We start from the raw sequence: 22,085 nt of genomic DNA on the forward strand, positions 1-22,085 counted from the left end.
ATTAGGATGCATACTGTCTGGGATACTGGAAGCAAGATGCAGAAATCAAGAGCTCTACTACTCAAGTAGTGGCCATCGACTGCTCTACTACTCTACTCTACTGCTCGAGTAGTAGCCACTGACTCCATGAAATAGTGTCCCTTCCCTTTAAAGTTGTCCATACCGGTGGCCATGCCTACCTCTTGCAGGAGTGCGTTCCAGAGCTTAATGACGTGCTGGGTGAAGAAGGGCCACCTTTTATTTTGTCCTGAATCTCCCACCAATCCGCATCACTGGATGAACCCAGATTCTAGTATTATCAGTGCACGTCTCCTTTTCTGCTTCCTCCACCTTGCACATTTTTAAGTCCCTCGCATCTCCTCCATTGCATTCTCGTTTGCCTATCATATAAACTAAAGAGCCCCAGATGTTTTGGGCTTTCCTTACAAGAGAGTTGCTCCACTCCCTGATCATTTGGGTGCCTTTTACTATTTTGGAAGCCAATATTTCTGCGAGGTAATGAATACCATCGCCAAGAAATCCACCAGCACTGCCTGGGTGAGAGGACACGTGGGAACGACAGAATCAACAGATCAACCACTCATCACAGAGCAAAGCTGCTCCTGCGCAATCTCACTAAAACCTTTTTATTTTCCCATTATTTTAACAGTTGAACAGGATGACTTGGTTTTTATCATGGTCTTTATTCATACGATGATTGGCTTGCTGTGGATTAATGGTTACATTGTATTATGTAGTATTAATATTTACCTGTTTAATTGTTTTTTATTATATTTGAATTTTTCTGTTTATCGTTGATGTCCTTTTGACATCAAAGTTCATGCCATGTTCAGTTTTAAATGATTTTATTGATGGTACACTGTTCTGAGAGCTTTTGCTAAAGAATGGTATATAAAAACCTTAAATGAATAAACAAAATATCACTTCAGATGGCAGGTGGCAGATCCCATCACTGACTGCTTCTTCACACAAAAATGTTTCTCCCTGCACATAGAAAAGTAAGTGTCTGGAAGAAGAGTTTGAAGCTAGTCATCTGATTTGCAAATCAGTTTCCTATTTGCAGATTTGTTTGGTTCGCATGAGAGAGCATTAAATCGTAACTTCACCAGCTGCAGTCTGAAATGGAAGCGTTTTATATTGCCACTGGTTAAAAGCTCCCCTTTAATAATAAATACTATCAGTACTGTTGGATTTCATACAAGAGTGAGGGGCGCCTATTGGCTATGGCCTATGGTATCACCAGGGGCATTTACTCAGGACATTCCTCCCTTTCCTCATGTGAAGGTGAGAAACTATACTCCATTTGGGTGGAAGGGATGACAAAGGGTTAAGATTGCATGTTTTATCCGTGTTTCTACATGGGGACCTTACAATGAGAAAGGAACAGTGCAAGTCTATCTTCCGGGATGGCTGTAACTCTAAGGCACAGTTCAGTCTTACATGCATGAGCCTCAGAAATTGCATACACCCCCCTCCTCCCACATAACCTTGAGAAAGAAAATGGAAGCTTTTGCTTCTGTTTCCAGGTCACCACAGTTAGCTGTTGGGTCCAAAACTGGAGAAACAGTGGTTTGTCTTAACTATGGTGCGGGGGAAAAAGTTCATACTGTGCCTTATAATCCAGGCTTGTTTCCCCACCCCATAGTTAACACAGACCACATTTCTCATTTCGGATGAGACTTGTTAAAAATGGAAATAAACATTCAGATATCTTGCAGCCACGTAAGATGAGGAAAGAGGAGAGAGAATGTGTCAGCCCATGGCACTAACCAGTGATGGTGCTGGAAGTGATAGTGATGATGGTTAGTTCTATACCACCCAATAGGGGAAGCTTTCTAATACCCTATGGTTTAGAGTAATGTCCAAATGCAGGCTACATCTGTTTCTCCCTTCGCAGTACCCCAGCACTGAGAGCATGTTTTAAAAATTAAAGTTTATGATGAGTTTAACTAGGCCAAAAGTCTCTTGTGATCTGGTTTAGACCAAGCCATTGGCATGCATGGGACTGGAGAAGCAGTTGCAGGAAGCAGAGGGAAAGGATGGAGCAGGATTCCCCACCTCACAGGGGCTTCACCACACCCCTCCCCTTCTTTCACGGCATTGGTGTGAACACCATTATCCATTTACTAGAGCTAGATCAGGGCTACTGCTCAGGGAAATCATCCCATGAATAATAATTTGTATACAGCCTAGGTAATCCCTGGATTACTTTGAATAAGTCACTCAATATCATGCCTCAGTTATTGTCAGAGAAAACAGACTAGAAGTATTGCAAGATTTATGAGGGTGGTTATTGTAGACTGGCAGCTGCTGTTTTAATGCAGGAGGGTGAAATCAGCAGAATGCTGAGATACGTATAGGATGCTTTGATTTTTTAATGACTGTCAGACTACTACCTAAAGAGATCCTTACCCTGCCCCCAAGACAAGATTCCAGTTAAAAATAAAACACAGAAACCCCACTTGCTCTGATCTTTAGTATGATGTTTATTCAATTCTCTTACAAATGATTCTAGCAATGTGATTCTCATTCACTTAATGCTTATGATTTAAAGTGTGTTCATTTTGGTTTCTCCATATAAGTCCCATAAAATCATTCACTGAGGAGAAAGGATTTCATTTGCCCATAAACATGAGGTTTATATTTTCTGGCAGTAAGTGAATGCCATTATCTCTTCAAAGATCTCTGCACTTGAGAAAACCCTTTCCTATAATACACAGAAGAACAAAATGTATTGTAATGAATTTCAATCTCAGGACATCTTTAAAGATTTTGATCTGTTAATGGGCACCACTTGTTTACATTTTCCAAACTGGCTGTCATGTGATACCACCATGACCTGGGTGTGTCTTCAGTCCCTTCTGCGGTTGTATCATCCGAGGCCTCTAACATCCTCTAAGTTCTTTCATGCCCTTTAAATAAGGACTTTTTCTGGAAAGATGGATATGCCCATCATTCATAATGTGCCCTCAGTGCAAGCCTTGGCATATTTGTGAAACTGGTTGAAAATGATTAATCTGACTCGGCCTCTTAGAACCCCCTCGCACCAATGTTAAGGTTAACGTCAGAGTTCGGATGTATGCATTGAGTCAGGAAATCTACGCAGCATCTCCACGGAGTTGCAGAGAAGAAAAAGGTGTGTGACGAGCGACAGAAGTGGCTGGCATGCCATGCACCCTGGGCTGTCCTGCATGAGAGGTTTTTGGGCGACAGGGTGACCCACAGCACCGGAGGTACAAACTTGCCTAGGAGGGACTGTCTGTACCTGCGCTCTGCTCCAGCTGCAGGAGGAACGCACTGTGCCAATGGATGAGAGCGGCTGGCAAGCTGGGAGCAGTGGCTGGTAGGCAGTCTCTCCCAGCCCACTCTGGAAATAATTCATGGGAAACAGATGATGCCACTAGGTGTCATCCAGATGTTCCCAGTGTCTCTGGATGCTGCCAGGACAATGTGTGCAGTGGTCTTCAAGTCGCTGGGAACATAAGTATGTGAGCACAGCATGCTGGATCAGGATAAGTGTCCATTGAGTCCAGCACGCTGTTCACAGGATCCCACCAGCAGGACAGGGGTTCAACAGCCCCCACCTGCCCGTGCTCTTCTCACTTCCATTTGTCCTGAATCTTCTACCAGTTAAGCTCATGGGAAGACCCTGGCTCAAGTATTATGATCAAGGAATAAAAATGTCCCCCTGCCCACTTTCTCCACATGATGCAGAATGTTGTACTGTCTGCCATGCTCACCATTTTTCTAAGCTAGGCTATCTCAACTGTTCTAACCTTTTGTCAGAGGGGAGTTGCTCCAGTCCTTGATCATTTTAGTTGCCCTCTCCTGCACTTTCCAGCCCTACGATATCCTCTTTTAGGTGTAGGGACTAGGACTGTATGGAGTATTCTAGCTATGCTTGCACTACAGATCTGTATAAGGGGTGTATCATCTCAGCAGTTTTATTTTCAGTTATTTTTGCAACTATGCCCAACATGAAATTTGCCTTTTTCACAGCCACTGCACATTTTCATTGAACTGTCTGCCACAACACCAAGATCGTTTTCCTGGCCAGTCGTTGCTAGCTCAGACCCCATCTGCCTGCACTTGGGATTTTTTGCCCCTACTTGCATCACTTTTCACTTCCCTTCATTGAACGACATTTGCCATTTTGATGTCCATTCTCCCGCTTTGGAGAGATCACTTCTGTTTTAATGAGCCACTCAGAATAATTTGCTGTCATCAGCAAACTTCTCGTAATTGCAGATCATTTATGAATAAATTGGAAAGCATCAGTACCAATACAGATCCCTGAGAGACCTCACTGTTTATATCCCTCCATCGGGAGAGTTTACCATTTCTTTCTACTGCCTGTTTCCTGCTTCTTAGCCAGTGACTGATTCATAGGAAGACTTCTCTCTTATTCCTTGACTGCTAAGCTAGCACAGGAGTGTTTGGTGAGGCCCTTTGTCAAAAACCATTTTTGAAGTCCAAGTAAACAACACATGTCAGATCATCCCAGTCCGTATATTTATTTGACCCTCTCAAAGAATTCCAAAATGTTAGCTAGATGAGATTTAGCTTTGTGGAAGCTATGTTGATTTTTTCCAGCAGGGCTTGCTCTTCTAGATGCTTTCAAATTTCATCTTTAATACTGCTTTCAACCAATTTACTTGGAACAGATATTAAACTAATCAGGTTTTAATTTCCAGGATTCCCCACGCCCCTGCAGCCCATTTATCCCTTTGAAAAACTGTGTTACACTGGTCATTCTCGAGTCCTCTGATACAGAGGCTGATATGAGGAACATGTTACATATTTTTGTTAGAGGATTAGCAATGTCCTATTTTAGTTCTCTAAAAATGCTAGGCAGATACCACCTTGGCCTACTGATTTATTCACTTTCAGTTTGCCAGTAAAGTTGGGAACTTCATCTTTTGTCACCATTATTTGCTTCTGGTCCTCAGAATCCCTCCTGTACTGAAGATAGATGAAAAAAGTCATATAGTTTCTCCTCAACTGCCATATCCTCCTCTAGGAATCCTTTAACTCCATTGTTACCCAACAATCCAATTGCCTCTTTACCTGCTTCTCATATATTTAAAGAATTCTTTATGTCGCTAGCAATATGCTTGTCAACCCCCTTTTTTCATCTCTTATTGTCTGTGTGTTTCCCCTTTATGTGAGCTTGTGCTGCCTCTTGTTTGCTTCATTTGGGCAAGACTTTCATTTTCTGAGGGAAGGCTGATTTTCTTGAATACATTCCTTGACCTTGCTTCTTAACCATGCTGGTGACCTGTTGGACTACACAGAACCTCTCCTAACCTATGGTATATGTTCTGTTTGAATTTCTAGTGCTGAATTTTTAATAATGTCCAAGCATTTTGAAGGGTTTTAACACTCTTGACTGCCCCTTTTGAAGTCAAATAGGAATTTGATAGATTTCCTTGGCAATTTTCTAGGTAAATATGTATTATATATTAATGGTAACACTGTGGTCTTATTTTCAATTTGTTCAACAACATTTAGATCTTGTACTGAGTTCTGGCCTACACCACTAAAGATTAAATTTTTTTATTTAGTATTTGTTTTTAGATTGGCCTTGGTTTGGCGTATTGTTTTATTGCTTGTTGTTATTAGTTTATTGTGTTTATTTCCTCATGTTACATGTATTTATTATATTTATACTGTATTTTAATCCTATTTGTTTATGGGTTTTGGTTTACTATTGTTAGTTATTTTATTTGTATTTTATTTGCATTTTATATTGCACTGTGAGCCACCCAGAAAGCCTTTGGCTATTAGGCGGCATACAAATGTGATAAATTTATCTATTTATTTATTTAAAACTTTTGTGTGCCGTCACCACATGCCTTGGCATCTTGGGACAGCTCACAATACATACAATTAAAAACAATAAAATAATCTTTATAAATAACAAATTCAATGAAAGATTACATAAGAACAAAAAACTGAAAACAAAAAGAGCAACTGTTCAATGATAAAATACTGGTTTTTAAAATAGCGATTAAATAAAAAGGTTTTAACCTGGTGCCGAAAAGAATATAAACTTGGTGCCAGGGGCGCCTCTCCAGGGAGTTCATTTCATAACCTGGGTACCACCACAGAGAAGGCCCTGCTCCGGGTAGTTGTTCTTTTTATCTCCTTTAAAGAGGGCTCCTGGAGCAAAGCCTCTCCCGCAGATCTTAAGGGGCATGAGGGCATGTAAGGGAAGAGGAGCTCCTTCAGGAAGAGGCACTCCTTCATTTATTATTAAATAAATAATTGTCTGGAACATGCATTTATTCTGTCAGTGTGCACCTAAATGAAGTCACCCAATTGGGCAACTTTTCCTTATTTGAAAGGCTTCCTGATTTTGTTTTCCCTCTCAAGGTCATCCTAAACATTCAAGACTGGGGAACAATAACATGTTCCTAGTGCACAACTATTACTGGTATTGTCACCCACAGTACTTCTGTGGAAAAGTCCACCCCTTTCAAGTTTTCTAGTCTGCTCAACGCTATGCAGAGCATCACCTCCTCCAGGATACTCTGCTCTGTCCTTCCTATAATCAATATTCAGAGATGACCACATTCCACTGGTTCTTGCCATTCCACCAGGTTTCTGCAATGCCACTATTCTAGTTTCTCCTTCAAAACCAGGCATTCTAGCTCTTGACTTGAAGGCTTCTACTGTTTGAATACCAAAACCTATATATTTGGCACATGCAACTTCTGCTGTGCATCTGTTACACATTTGACATATGCATCTTCTACAGGGAGAATGCACACCAGTGAGGCTCCCTGCAAAACTGAGGTTTATTCCAAAAGGTTTATTCTGTGCTTTCCTTGACTAGCAATAGTCAAGTGAAAGGGATTGCTCCATATAGCTGTGGTCACCAGTTTTTTTCTCATGTATTTCAGATCTGATCAGCAGGAGGGATGAAAAGAACATCCCAAAGCAAAGGGGCATTTTAGTCCCCCCAGAATTCTTTTCCTCTATTTATTCCATATGTAGAGAATCCTAAAGTGCAAAAAGTACAGCTGTAGAGAAGGAAAGGCACTCATCTGCCCAAGAAATGAAAGGGAGGGGAAAAGGAAACAAACCTCCTAGAGATCAAACATCTGTTCTATATTAGCAGAACTGCCTGTGCTCCATTTAAGATGACTGTGCTCCTATACCAGTTTTCCCCAACCTTGCATCCTCCCAGATGTGTTGGACTACAGTTTCCATCATCCCCATTAAGCATGGCCATATGTAAAGTGCTTCTTCTGATCTGTCCTGAAACTCCCACCAGTCGGCTTCTTTGGATGACCTACCTGGTTTTAGAATTACAAGTGGGAGATACATATATGTATACATATTCATATATATAAAATGTATACATGTATGATTTGATAAACCAGTATGATACTGTGCTTTAATACAGTTAAACCTAGAGACAGATGTCTGCAACTGAAGTCGTTGGAAGTGATGCATGGCATTCCTTTCCTTTGCCTGTACAGCCAACAGAATGATCAGGAGGTTAGAAAAAATTCTCCCTTCCCGAGGAATGATTGCAAGAAGGAAAAGTGAGGAAGTCTTGATTTCTCCACATTTCTTTTCACAGACATATTTTGATTTGTTGTCTACATGTAGGCAATGTGGTTAAAAAAGCAAAACACAACAACTGAACCACACCCTGTTCTTACTCTTGCTTTCCAGGGGGAGGGGGAGAACTATGCAGAGAAATGGTAACAGGCAGCAAAAGTTAAAGTCTAGAAAATGTTTCCTTCCTTCCCTAGAAATTCTAGGCTGCTTATTATTTGAAATTTCACATAAACTTTCTTGAGTGGAGGTCATGTTGCCATGCTTTGTTTACTGAATAGCTTGAGACATTCTGTGTGAACAGAAGAAAACATGAGGCGGGTCAAAACTGGAGAGCAACTCAACCCTTTAGATCATTTGTGTGTTCATTGTGATTTTATCCCACTTAGAATGCAATCTGATGTATGCCTAGACCAAAAAAAGGATTACAACTAGCATACTCCAGCTGGGTATGCTAGGAGTTGTAGGCCTTTTTCTGTCTAAACAAAATTCAGTTGCACTTTTAATATCTTTCCAAGCTATACTCTTTAAAATCCCATAAATGCACAAGTTACTTTTTTTTTCTTTTTTCTGCAAGATACCCAGACCTTTTCCCCTTGAAGGAGCATGGGGGCCACCTTTTCTGAACAACTCAGTAGCAATTTTTCTGTCTGCTTGGACGTATTGGCTTCTATTGGACTACAACTCCCATCATCACTGCCAACCTGGCCACAGGATGCTGGAAGTTGTAGTCCAATGCATCTGGAGGGCAACAGGTTGGTGAGGAAATGGGATCCCTTCAGCTAACACAGATGTTGATGCAACATCTTTGGGCCAACCAAGCCTCCTGAGTCACTACTGCACGGAGCCTCCAACAATCCTGAGAGATGAGCAACTGGGCTGCTGCCCCAAGCCTGCTCCATTTTGCAACATCTGTTTTTGCATTTTAGAATGAATATTCCAAAGATCATAAAATCTTGTTCAAATTAATAGAAATGTATAATGCTAAACTTCAAAAACCTGGAGCAGTAGCTATTGAACATATGTAACTTTCAAAACCATAGGAAGCTTGGTACTGGAAAAAATGCTTTACTCAAATGTCTGGTAATTCCAGTTGAGTGGCTTAGTAGATCCCACTTGGGAGGAAGCTCCATAGCACAGGTGCCACTCAGGAAAAAGCTTCTTTCTTGGCAGAAAACAGCTTTGTGGCCGATAGCAGTGGCAGCTGTAGAAAGCGTCTCTCCAGAACTCTTTGGGGGCAGTGGTGATAGCATTGATTAAGGCGTCCTGGATTCAGGGGCTTAATAATCAAAACCAGCTCCTTGAGCTGAGCCTGGAAACAAGCCAGCACCCAGCGCAGACCCGTCTTAAAAAGAGTTGATGTTTGGTGTTACACGTGCCTTGCAGTTGATCCCAGTCATTCTGCCACATTCTGGACTGTCTGAAATCTCCAAACTGTCTTCAAGAGCAGAACTATCTACAGAGAATTATGGAAGCCAAGCTGCAAAATTATCAAGGTTTATGCAGCAGAGGCCAGGTCTTTTCCCCCCAGAAAGGTGTGCACTTGACCAATCAGATGATGCTTTTAAAGGATGCACTTCTGGTGCAGAGGCCACCTGGCAGTCTCATCTGGACAGTTTCTCATCTAGTGAGTGACTCAGAGGCAAGTGAATGGACAGTAGCGGCAACATGGTGGAGGAGCTGGTGAACCGGCTCAAGGCATCTTGCCCAAGGGCCTTCCACGACCTGGAGCCAGGCCAGCATCCTACAGCAAGACAGAAACAGAGCTGAGCAGAACAGCACACGGTTCTGCCAAACCATGCAGTGGGTGCAGACAGATACCTCCGTCAAGGTCATCAAAAGACCTCTGAGAGCTCTTTTGCACTCTTACGGTGATGACCTTGCAGCTTCATAAAACTACTTTCTCTCTCCTTCCCTTCAAATGTCTCCCCAAAAGCAACTTTCTCCATGAACACCATATCCCCAAGCCTGACTGTATCTACACCCAAGTACATGAAGCTAAAGTGATGTACTGTTTCTCAGTTTACTTCTGCCACCATTGCTTTCTCCTCCCTCTGTGATCTTCCTGTGTCAGATTTTAGACTGTAAGCTCCCCAGGAAAGGGACTTACCTTCATGCAAAGCCCCACAGACAGTAATGATACCCTACAGACTAATTCTGTTGCTGCTGCTAATATATAACAACAACAACAACTGACTAATCAACCAGGTTAGACTAACCTTATGCCTTTCCTGATATAAATTGGCATCAATAAAGGAGACCTGAACATTTTGCAACCTGAACCTTGGCTGAAAGCCAGGGCAAAATAGAACCTTTGGATGAGAAAGTTCCATTTAGTTATCATAGCTAATAGCCCTTCATCGAGCTCTCTTCCATGAACTAAGTCACTTTCTGTTACATGCCTTGGGAAACAGAGATTACACTGATGTAAAATCCAGCTCAAGAAAAGGAGAACAGAAATTTGATTGCACTTAGTCCACCCATCCTCCAAGTTCTTCCTGTCTTTGCATTTGCCATAAGAGGAAACAAAGCCAACTCTCAGTGGAAGGTTCCCCCACTGGGGGTGCCAATTTAGATGGTGCTTGTTGTTCCATCAAGACCTGATGCTGTTTCTTCAAAGCAGCTTATTTTTTTTTCTCATACAAGCTACTCTGAGAACCCATGGCTTGATATAGGGGATGTTTGACCCACAAGAAGTTATTATGTCCCCCAAACCCAGGCGACTGCCTATATCATGAGTTGTTGAGAAAGGCTATGAAGCTACTTGGCAACAGCAGCAAAACCCCCTTGCACTCTTGCCACACTTGCCCAAGCCACTGCCAGTGACAGCCACTCCTCCAGTTGCCCACGTGGCACTTTGAAGGAAGTATCACTGGCTTAATGTCTGGCTTAAACGGCAACTGCAAGCCCTTTTCACTAACTGCACTTTTCCTTCCTCCCCTCTTTTTCAGGTTTTGGGGGGTTTGGGTTTTTTTGGGGGGGTTGTGTTTTGTTTTATTTTTGGCACATTAGCACAGCTGGCAGTGGCTCAGCACCTTTCCCACCCCCAACACAAATGAATGTGCACCATTTTTCATTTATTTATCTGGACAGTTTTCTAGAGCTACAAAGTGTGCAACTCTGAATAGCCAAAATGGGAAGGCTTGCCTGGCCAATGTCCTGGTAAGTACCTGCTGCCAACATGCCACAGGCATCCACTATAGACCTTGACCCACGGAGCCTACAAATACGTTATTTTGTCACTTTGCATTCACCTGATAGCTGTCAAACAAAGAGCTGTCAAGGGAAAGCAAAACTATGAAGGATCTTTCCTTGCAAAGGGGTTAGTGGGAAGTTTCTCTCCTTGTATTGAGCTGCTCATCATTTTTAGTGTCTCACCAGCAGTTTGACATCTATCAAAAGAAAGGCTTTAATGTAAAGGCAAATCTCCAAATATTTCCCTGTCAATAGCAGATGTGGACATTTGCCATGATGCGAGAACCTGCCCACTCTCTTTGTGTGTTTGGATGCAGAAGCCATCTTGGTGTCACCTGTACTAGCAATGACACTGCTGAGGCGCAGTGTTGACAATGCACCAAGGCAGGAGAAATCTGCAGCTTCCGTTGACAAGCAGGGCACTGTGTTCAGTTTACTAAAGGATTTAGCAAATTAGTAAATTTGCTAACACAGCAGGACTTTTTCAGGACATTGATCTTTCAAAGAAGGCAGCAGTTTTCTGGCACATTGAAACATGCAGGGTAAAAGAGGCATAGAAGAATGGTTACTCACACAAAGTCTGCAGCCAGAGGAAGCCCAGATCCAGTGGGAACTGGCAGTGTGCAATCCCAAATTGGATTAACTCAACTGCTTGCAATTTTCATGAATGTGCCTGGAATTAAAATCTGTGCCCTGGAAGGTCAGAGCTCTTCTTGCACCAAAAGAAGAATAAGCAAAGATGGGGGAGGAAAGCAACTTTGGGGTCCAATACTGCTTCAGTGGGGTGCAAATAAAAAAGGCCAAATCTAACCTCATTTATCTCCCTGGTTTCACAGTACATTTAAGTGCACATTAAAGCTCAGCTGAAATGGGGTGTGTTTATTTTCACCTTATGACCCGAATTCCCCATTTAAGTGGTTTTTTCACGCCATTTCGCAAAGGAGTGTAGAACTGTTCACAAAGGTCCAAGGTGTACCTCACCCTAATCCCACAGCACGTGGTTGAGCAGTTGAGACAGACAAAGGTTCAAATGTGAACCCCCTGAAAAGAATGCCGCATAGATGGGTGGCATGAACATCAGGACTGACCTCCAGATGCCATGCGTCCACATCCATTCATGCTGCCTCTCTTTCGTTCAGAGGTTTCTTGGGGTGGCCATCCCCATTCTGTCCCTTTTGACCATGGGCAAGCTTGTGCAGCAAGAGCAAAAATTCTCACGATGTAGTCACTTCAGTTTGAACGGTCACGTAGCTATCCATGGTCCTGAGCCAGTGTGGTGTAGTGGCTTTGTGTGCCAGATTGCAACTGAGGAGATCTGGGTTCTAGTCTCCACTTGGCCATGAAGCTCCCTGGGTAACTTTGGGCTAGCCATTGAATCTCAGCCGAACCTGCCTCATCAGGCTTGCTATTCTGAGGCTAAAATGGAGAGAAGGAGAACTGTGGAAGCTGCCTTCTTCCTCTTCTTGACAGAGGAAGAAAGGCAGGATATAAATGTAATATGATCGTGGTGATGCAGCGATTCACTTATGTACTCAGTGATTCACTTACGTACTCAGAAGGAAGTCAGTTGACTTCTGTGATGCTTACTCCCAAGGAAACATGGGAAGAGGAAACTGTGCTTGAGATGCAATAGGGAAAGGGGCCCCTTGGTTTCTGTGCAGGCGTGTAGAGGGTTTTGCAGAATGCTTTTGGAGAGGTGGGAAGAGGGAAGCATAAGGTGGGCTCATGCAGTTTCCTGGCATGCTTGCACTGAACGTGTTAAGAAATGGCCCCAAGGCTCCAGGGATCACCGTACAATCACATCTAGCAGTACAAGCACTACAAAGGGACCTGTGCTGCCAGAAAGGGACACAACCCCATTTGTGTGACCATCCAAGCTCCTCCTACCTCTCTCATGGTTACAACTCCATGCAATGATACCCAGTGCTTCGTGGTGCGATAAACACACCAGTGCTGCACAGCATGTCAGCTAAGCAGCAGCTGCGTTTGGAAAAAATGGTGCTTCTAGTGAAAGAGGCGCTAGAGTAGATCAGCCCCCCATCCTCACAATGTCTGCGTCAGCAGTGGTATCAACCCCTCCCCGCCAAATCTGCATATGATGATACACACGTTGTACTGTGTGTGTGTGTGTGTGTGTGTGTGTGTGTGTGTGTGTGTGTGTGTGTCTTCAGGGCAAACATATTCATAAAATGGAGAGAGGAGGGCCTTTGATTTCAGAAAAACCATTGGGCAGAATTGTTGTGGGAGAGCCAAAAAGGGATCAGATGCAACAACAGTTGGGGTTGGGGGGGGGGACCTTTATTTCAGCAAGTGCCCATGGATGTCAGGGAAGTGGGACAGATGCCACCCAGATAGAAGGCGCTTCAAAGAAAGGGTCGGAGCTTATCAGTTTGCCCCCTAACACCACCTGACCGTCCTAAATGATGTCTGGGCACTTCCCTTAATGCACCTTCTTGGTTGTTGTTTTCCAAGAACTGTCCCAGGCTGCCACAAACAGGCACCAGCTCCTGAATAAACACACCTGACTGAAAGAGCCTCCTGCAAAACTGGCCCTGACGTGCTGCTCTCCTCCTCCAAATGTGCCTGTGGGAGCACTGTATTTGCTATTTCCATTCTCTTCAGAGGGGCACCTCGTTCCGCAGGCCTCCACATTCTCCTGATATTCCATCCCATTCGTGATGAATGTTGATGCCACGGTCAGAAAGCCACATGCCTGGCTGCTCCAGTGAAGGGTAACTAGGTCCAGATTTGCTTCAGAAGGAGATGAATGGTATTGTGTTATATGGACCCCTCTAGCAGAAGCAGATCTTAGACTATGCGGGAAAGTAGGCCTCCTGCTCAAAGCGGAAGAAAGTCAGGTTTGCTTTCCTAATCTTTAGATATTCCTGGGAAGAAAGCCAAAGATATTCTAGTCCCATATGATTTTCGCAGAGGAAGTAAGCACTAGAGATCACAGTGAGCTGTCTGAGGTAATCATATTAGGCTTTGTGGAGCACAAAATTTCTCCTAAGATGTCAAAAGGCATTATTTTTCATCACACCTATCGTCAACTTAGCCAGTCCACGGTAGCTGGAAGAGAGCTTGTTTCTTTAAGATCTGTTTCACAAGTTATTATTTCTCTACACCTAGACAATCTATAGGAAGCTACAGATTTACAATAATGTGCAAAGGGTATTTTTTCACTGCAAGTACATTGATCAGGTTGTCCAACTTTAATACTCCCTCTGTAAGAAACAGTTGTACTGCACTTTACACATTACAGCATTTTCTGGTAGATTATCTCCAAGAGGGCAGATAATGGTATGTCAAGCTGCATTTACAGTATATAGAAGATATCCTTGTAGGCTGAGGACACACCAGATAAGAAACTAGACTTTACTGCCTGACAATAACTATTGTCTCCCTTAACTGAGAACAGAACAGCAACAGGAAATGGCTACTCTACCAGATACAACTACATCCAGTGCCTCCTAGTGGCTAAACTATATTATGACATTATCCACACAGGCTTGGCACATGCAAGCTGGTCTTCTTCACTTCACTCTGATCCAAGCCTCACTTGTCTTTCAACTTCCCGGGCACAACCGCCTTTTGTCGAACAGCCATTTTCCTCTAGTTGTCTTCCAGACAGGGCTAAGTAAATACCAATTAACATGCCCTTCCTCTCTGTGTCCTAATGCGCAGGCATCTGCTTTGCCAGTTCCACTCACTTGATGCCTTTTCGTCCTGAAAATCTCCTATTTTTATCCCTTATCGGTTTACCTCCAGGAAGACGTTTTTATTTGCTGGCAGCGCATGCCAGATATGTCCAAGCAGAGGCCTTCTCTTATACTGCAGACAATGGTGCATGTGGTCCTGATAGATTGCTGGGTCTCTTTGTGGGACTAGTGGCTTCTGGAGCAAATGAACATCCTGCAATCAAGCAAGCCTCTCTTGATCCATGTAATGCATATGCATCACCCACGTCTACGTATATCTAGGTGCGGTTACACTGTTCCTTGGATCCAGGATTCAAAGGATCATGAATTAAAATCCAAGAGCTAGAATGAACTTAACCCAGACTATCAAAGTTCCATCTATCCAGAGTATCGCTTTTGGATGTTGTAATATCAATATGCAAATAGACTTGTGCATTAGATATGCATATCGGAAACTGACCTAGTCTCATTAGTCGGGATTTTCTTCTTGGCCTCCTCTGAATGGAGGTAGTCAGGGCTTCTTTCTTGAGCAATTAAAACCCTTCTGCCAAGTCTATTTGAACCCAACCCTACTCAGAGAGTCAGTTTGCTGTAGTGATTAAAAATGTAGGTCTGGAACTCAGGCAATTTGGTTCTTGTCCCTGCTCTACCATGAAGCTTACTGGGAGACTTTGGGCCAGTCTCTGCCTGTCAGCCAAGCCTACTTCAAAGGGTTGTTGTTGTGAGAATAAAATGGAGAGGAAGAGAATCTTGTAAGCTGCCTTAGGTTTCTTGCAAAAGGATAAAAGGTGGGGTATAAATGCTATGTAATATTAATAATATAATATCCCACCCAACAGTCTGCCTCTGGTGCAGTCTTGCTGTTCCTCCTGCAATTTCAAGAAATCTCAGAAGTATTTCTAGCTTTCATGCACAACAAGGATTTTCAAAAATGGTATCAAAAGTGATCCAAAGTACAGTGGCTGCTGAAAATGGTAATTGTTCAAAGTAATTACATTAATGTAGAAATGTCAGCATGAGTTTTGAGACAGATCTTTGAGCAATATGCAGTCTAAATACAATGTGGAATCCACGGAATACCATGAAGCCTGGCTCAGTTAATCTCAGCCTAAGTCTTCAAGCTAGGCAAGCAGCATAGTTTACATCACTACAAGATCTTTGCTTCCATTTTCTGCCCCAGCTTACAATTAAACCTGTGGGAAAGGAATGCAGGGGATGAAAGAACAGTACTGGGATGAAAGGAGCAGCTAAGTTGCCTGCATTACAGATTCAGATCTATCTTTCAAGTGCTGTTGCTGCTCCTGAGGGGCAGGAAGATGAAATGAAAGTGAGACTCTGCCTGACTGTGGATGAAAGGGAATGTCTGATTTCATGGCACCTCAAGCCACCTGCTCTGCCCTTGAAGTGGGTAGGCCAGCAGGACACTGTCTTCAGGGGAAACTGATAAACCTTTAGCTAGTTCTGAGTATGGTAGGGGTGGGAGGAATGCTGCCTTCTGAATAAATATGCAACAGCCCTGATTTAGAACAATCGATTTCCAGACACAATGCAAAATGATAGTCACAACTTTTAAAGCATGAAATGGTTCGGGCCCAGTTTGCCTTAGCGAGTTCCTGAACTACCTAATTCCCAAGATCTGGGGGAGAGGCCCTTCTCTGTGTTCTAAGTATGTATATGGAAGGCTCAATTGATGGAGACAAAGGGAGGGCCTTCTTGGTCGTTGCACCCAAATTATGGAAGTATTTCTCCCAGGAAGCTGTATCAAGATAGAAAAAACATCTTTATTCCAATAGCTGACATGTCTTCTGATGCTGATGCAGTTAATCATACTTTTACTTCACCCACAGCACATGGTGCTGATTATTGTGAAATTGACTTGGTATTAATCCCACTTTCTCAAGGCAAATGTCTTCTGAAGCTACTTTAAATTCAGTACATGTAAGCAGAGTCCTGTGCCATGAATGTAACATTATCAGCTGTTGTGGTTCCATGTTATTATGTCACATACCAGGGTATAATGCTGGTATAAATCTTTTAGTGATATGATAGATCACTCCCCCTATTTTGTAGGTCTTTGCACACACACAGACTCATATGTACATTTTGAATTCAATAAAAACCTCAGGTGTTCTTGCCACTGCAAACTTCTGCACAAATTCATACATGCAGAGAAGTGTACTCTGATCAGTCATACATATCCACTCATACCTCCAAAATGGATCTTGAGTTGATGACCTCATTATCATGTGGGTAGGTAGCAGGATTACTTCCATACCGAGTTATGACTCACCACCCAATGGTATTTAAACTACACCCATTTTGCCTTTGTGTGGCACTGAACCGTGGTTCATTGTGTCTGCAGTTGGTCACTTCCTGAATACTTGCTTCATAAGACTCTAGGCTCCTATGACACACTCTCAGCCGCTCTGTTCTCCTCAGAAGTCAAGGAGATCTAGATTTCAAGATGTATCCACAGAACACCACAGTCCTTGCCTGCTGCATCTTTTGATGCTCTTATGCAGAACTGTGCCGCCATGAAGGAGTGATTCAAGGGGAGAACAGAAGGACCTTTCTGAACTGCAGATGTGCCGCTCCAAGGCAGGAAGGGAAAAAAGGGCCATCCCACTTGTAGCTCAGTTGGTGGTAAATACCATGATGTTGGGGCACGTACGCAAATGTTTTGGGAGACAAGCTGTGCCTGATTCTGCAAATTCATGTTGTACGTACAGGGTACCCTCAAGTCCCAAACTGTGCGGAAGTCACAATAAACAGAAAATCTTTAACAAAACAACTTTGTGAAAATGTACTTGCTTGCTTTTTCAGAAACAAAACCCAACACTGAAACAGACTGTGAGAGCATCCTGTGTCATGCCAGTCTGTGAGGCACAGAAACACCACAATAAATTTCCTGTGGAAATGACCAGAGGTAGATCATTTTCTCTGTGCTGTCTTTGACTCTCAGTTCAACCTGTCACCATTCTTTATCATAAATGTCCTTATGTTTCATGAATGCATTTAATTGTTGCAAGCCAACCTGGATCAGGTATAAGCACTAGAAGAGGGGGGGATCGAAATCCTAACCCTAATCCTTACATAATAAATTAGAAGCTCACTGATCAGCCAGCAAAATGGATGCTTCCAGAAGAGACAGGGCAACAGAGGGCCCCTCTGCATATTGAGTTAGGTGCAATAGAGTGAGAGTCAATTTTACACTTGGTGCAGTTATAGGTGGTATATAAATATGTGAATGAATGAATGAAAATAAAATGCAGTGATGAGCTGGACTATCTCCCATCATAATTCGGAGTTTAGAAGGAATAGGGAGCAGTTCGCAGCACTTCCTCCTTCAGCACTGCCACAGACTAACACTCTGTGGCAGCTTGCATTCAGGACTGGCAGGGTCTAAGGAGCTTCTAATCCATGGGGCATCCAAAACAGTTGGATGGTAAAGATGGCAGGTGGCAGTGCCCTGCGGAGAGTGCAAGAAGTGTTCTGAGTACGCGGCAGAAACTTTCTGCTAGAACACTGTGTTCTCATTAAAAGAATGAAATGGCATGGCTCTTTCTGGTTCTGCAAAAAGCTGCAGTGAATCACCTCTCACAAGTCTGGTTTGCAGGAATTGAAAGGGCTGAAACAGCCTCCTATCGAAAAGCATTGTGAGACATCCTGGCAAGTAGGAGTGTTCGTAGTCTGCTCGTATACATCGTGTTGTGTAGGCAACACGGTGAATTCTGCGTTCAAGTAATCAAGCCTTGGCATTCAACGGCATTAATTAAACTCCAGGAGCATTCTTATTTTAACCTTCAAATACACTGATTTTTTAGATCCAGTTTTAAAGAGAGGCAAATGGAGATTGTCTACTGAACTCTCCATCAGCTTTAGATAACTGTTTTGAAAGGGGTTGTGGTTACTTTGCAAGTTCACTTGGAAATTTAAAGCAAAAAGAAAACCCCAATAAAGCAGCTGGCAGTTAAAGTGGGGCATGCCTGTCTCCTACGCTGGAGAGCCAGGAGTGGTATCTCTAATTGTGATCTTGAGATTCTAAATTCATGTGCAAAACCAGGCCCTCACTCAGACTTAGCCAGAGACATCTCTGGCAGGCACTTTAACAGATGAACTCACAACCCCATCCTGAGCTCCCCTTTCCTTTTGGAGCAGGAGAGGCAGTTGGCTGGTCTGCGTAAGCATGGCAGCCGGGAGCTGCTGCAAGGGACAAGGGAAGACTCTGCACAACGTTCTGAGGCTGCACAGGGATTCCTGCACATCGACTACCAAGGCATGACCAATATTTTGGAAGCAGATCAGGGCAAGTTTTGAAGCTCATGAGGCATGGAACCAGCTCATTAATGTCATTGATAAGGAAAGCCCTCAGAAGCAAACTCAGAGAGTACAGCTTTGCCTAGAGGTGCCAGCTGACCAGAAACATTGCTGGCCTGTTTCTGTGCCTCCCCCAAAGTTTTGTCTGGTAAATCTCATGGCATGGAGATAAGCATTATCATCTGCTAATGTGTGTACAGCTGAGAGGTAGCGGAGCAGGGGATGGTGAGAACCTGGCAACAGACACTCTCTGTATGGATAGACTATGGAGTTCATTGTCAAACGTCTCCAATGGGTGTGTGGCCAGGAAGGACTGGGTAGAACTGACCTGTTGGGAGCACCGGCTAAGACTATTCAGCATTAACAGAAATTAAGAGGATGGTGGATGCTGGAGATGGAAGAGCAGAATCCCATAAGCCCATCTTCATATGAGTGATGACTGATATCACAGCTGCGTCTCTCTGTCTGCAACTCCAAGGAGAGGCACATGGTTGCATGACCCTGATAGAATCGAGGAGTGTTAATGTGGCATGCTGCATCCCCAGGCCTTAGAAGAGAAAAGGCAGCCTATTAAAGAGAGCCTACACAACTTGCAGGCCATTTCATTAATAGGCTGATGAGATTTTCCAAAGCTCTAAACACAAACAGCTGACACTTATACTCCTGGATCCTGGTGGATCTTGGCAACCAATCAAACTTCATCCTTCACATGCCCCAGGATTAGCTGAGTGAAAGGAGCTAGTCTTGTAAAGCTGTCATTTAGAAGGTTACTGTTGATTTAGGGCCACTGAGTCTTGAACCCTTGACCTTGTCTAAGCCCATCCATAACTGTTCCACAGCACCCTCTTGACACAGAAAGGGGGACGCAAGCCCGTCCTGGCAGCTTAAGCACATACACATGTGGCTGCAAGTCAGGAGATTCACGCTCTATTCTTGGCTCAAGCTCACCGTGTGACCTTGGCACTTTTTCACAAATGATTTTGTATGAGTCACGTCTAAACTGCAGGCATTTGTAAAATGGATTTCATAAAAGCTTGGAATGAGGGAAGGAAGGAATGAGAGATCACACTGGTTAATGTTCTGGGGAAAAATAGATTCCCCAAAACAAAAACAAAAACTCTAACAGTGGAAGTGAGAAGCAGGACACTCTGCTATTGGAACATTTTCATCCAGCAGGAAAATCTGTTGGGGTTTTTTTTTTCAAATCTTAGAAAAGTTTATGGAATGTGTGTCTTTAAACTGGGGACCAAATCCAGCCTACCTGAGATCCCCATCTGACCCTGTGAGGTTCTGCAGAGAGCCACAATGCTTTGCCCTGTCCCACCATCTTACACCCAGCTACTAAACATGTGATGGTTCCCCAGTTTTTGTGACATTTCCCCCCATTTTAAAAGGTTGAGACCTCTCTCCTAAGTTTTGGTTACTAGCAGAAAGAGCTTTAGATAAAAGATATTGATCCATTTGTCATCAACCCATCTCCTTTTCTCTTTAGCTTTGCCCACTCCTGCAGTACATTTCCCTAAACGACGTGCAGCCCCTGGGCTGAAAGAGGTTCTGTTTGAACCCAAATTCATTAGGTTTGGCTATAATATAATCCATCAAAAACAGTAATCAAACAATACCAAATGTTCAGCATTAGGACTAATTTATTTGACAACCTTGTTTTGAAAACACTTTTTTTCCAGTATGCAGAATGATTTATTACAGTGGTACCTTGGCTTACGAACGTAATCTCTTCCAGGACTCTGGTCGTGACCCAAATTGGTCATGAGCCAAGTTAAATTTCCCCATAAGGTTCAATGTAAATAAGGTGAATCCATTCTGTAACTATTTTTTTAATCAGAAAAATGTGAAGCAAAGTGACAAAGAACAACAAAGATCGTGGCCATCTCCCCTCCACCCTCTGATGGGTGAGGCCATCTCCCTGCCCCGCCCCCCAGCATGACCGGAATCGCGCCTGTTATTCCTGCATGCACCCGTCATCCCGGCGCGCTGCAGGGGGAAAGATGGGCATAAACGTGGGCACGCTGGGAGGGGAGAGAGAGGGCAGGAACTCAGGAGCGCTCAGGGGGTGAATGAGTGTGATCGCGCTGGGGGGGGGGGAGATGGCCGAGATCACGGTTGCACTCGTGCAGGAAAGCTGGGTGCAATCACGGGTGCGCTCATGCAGGAAAGACAGGTGTGATCTCGGCCATCTCCCCCGCCCCTGCCCCCAGGACGATTGCGGCCATCTCCCCACTTGTTTGTGGGGGAGAAGATGGCTGTGATCGCGGTCTCCACCCAATGCAAAGTTCGCAACCTGAGTAAATATTTTTATGAAATTTTTGTTCGTGACCCAATTTGGCCGTGAACTGAGGCATTCGTGAGTCAAGGTACCACTGTATTTGATATTGCTTGCAACGGCATATGAAAATGGCCGTGGTCATCTTCCACAAGAATGTATACACAAGGATCTGTATATACAGAAAGTAACGGTACAGTCCTGGAAATGTCTGTTCTGAAGTATATCTCAGTAAGCACAAGGGGCCTTACTCCCAGGGATGTCCTGATAGGATTGCAGCCTCAGTTAGGATTGCACTATGAGTCATTCTTGACCCTAATGCTTTGGCTTTGTTTGGTGAAACCTAATCTTATTTTTTTAACCTTTCCCAAAGTAAAACATAAATAAAGCAGAAGGCATTTTTTTAAATTGTGGGGCATCACAGGGAGGATCTAAGCAATGTTTAATGTTGGTAGAAAGTGGTAATTTTTGACTGCAAGTAAATGGCATGAAATCATTTTAGGAAAATTCCTCAGCCAATCCTCTTCTAAGTGGCAAGTTTCAGAACCATCTCTTTGATTCATTTGTATCCTGCCCTCCGTCCAAAGAACTATGGTGGCACACACAGTTCCTTGCTCCCCATTTTTATCCTCACAACCTTCCTGTGAGATTGTACCAGGGACTGTGGGCCAAGAGCTTGGCAACAAGGCTGGAGGTGTTGCACTCACGCCCTGCCTGTGGGGTCACATGGGCAGCTGCTTAGCCACAGTGAAAACAGATGACTGGGCTAGGTGGGCCCTGGACCAGCACAGCTCTTCTTAGGCCTTTATGCAATAGCTGCTGCTGAAAGAGAGCAAAAGGCCCACGCCTGGTCCAAAACTCTAACCGCTACTCCATACTGGTTCTTGATTGCCCTTCATAAGTTAAAGCACGAAGTCCCATTAATCAGTGGGTGGCTTTTGATTTTTTCAGGATGGCAAAATGCTTCTCTCCAAAGGCTGAATTTAATTTGGCCTATGGGCCAAAGGTCTACACCCCAATATATC

This window comes from Varanus komodoensis, unplaced genomic scaffold (assembly GCF_004798865.1).
Source record: "Varanus komodoensis strain SLA01 unplaced genomic scaffold, ASM479886v1 scaffold6_2, whole genome shotgun sequence".
In the NCBI taxonomy this organism is placed as follows: Eukaryota; Metazoa; Chordata; class Lepidosauria; order Squamata; family Varanidae; genus Varanus; species Varanus komodoensis.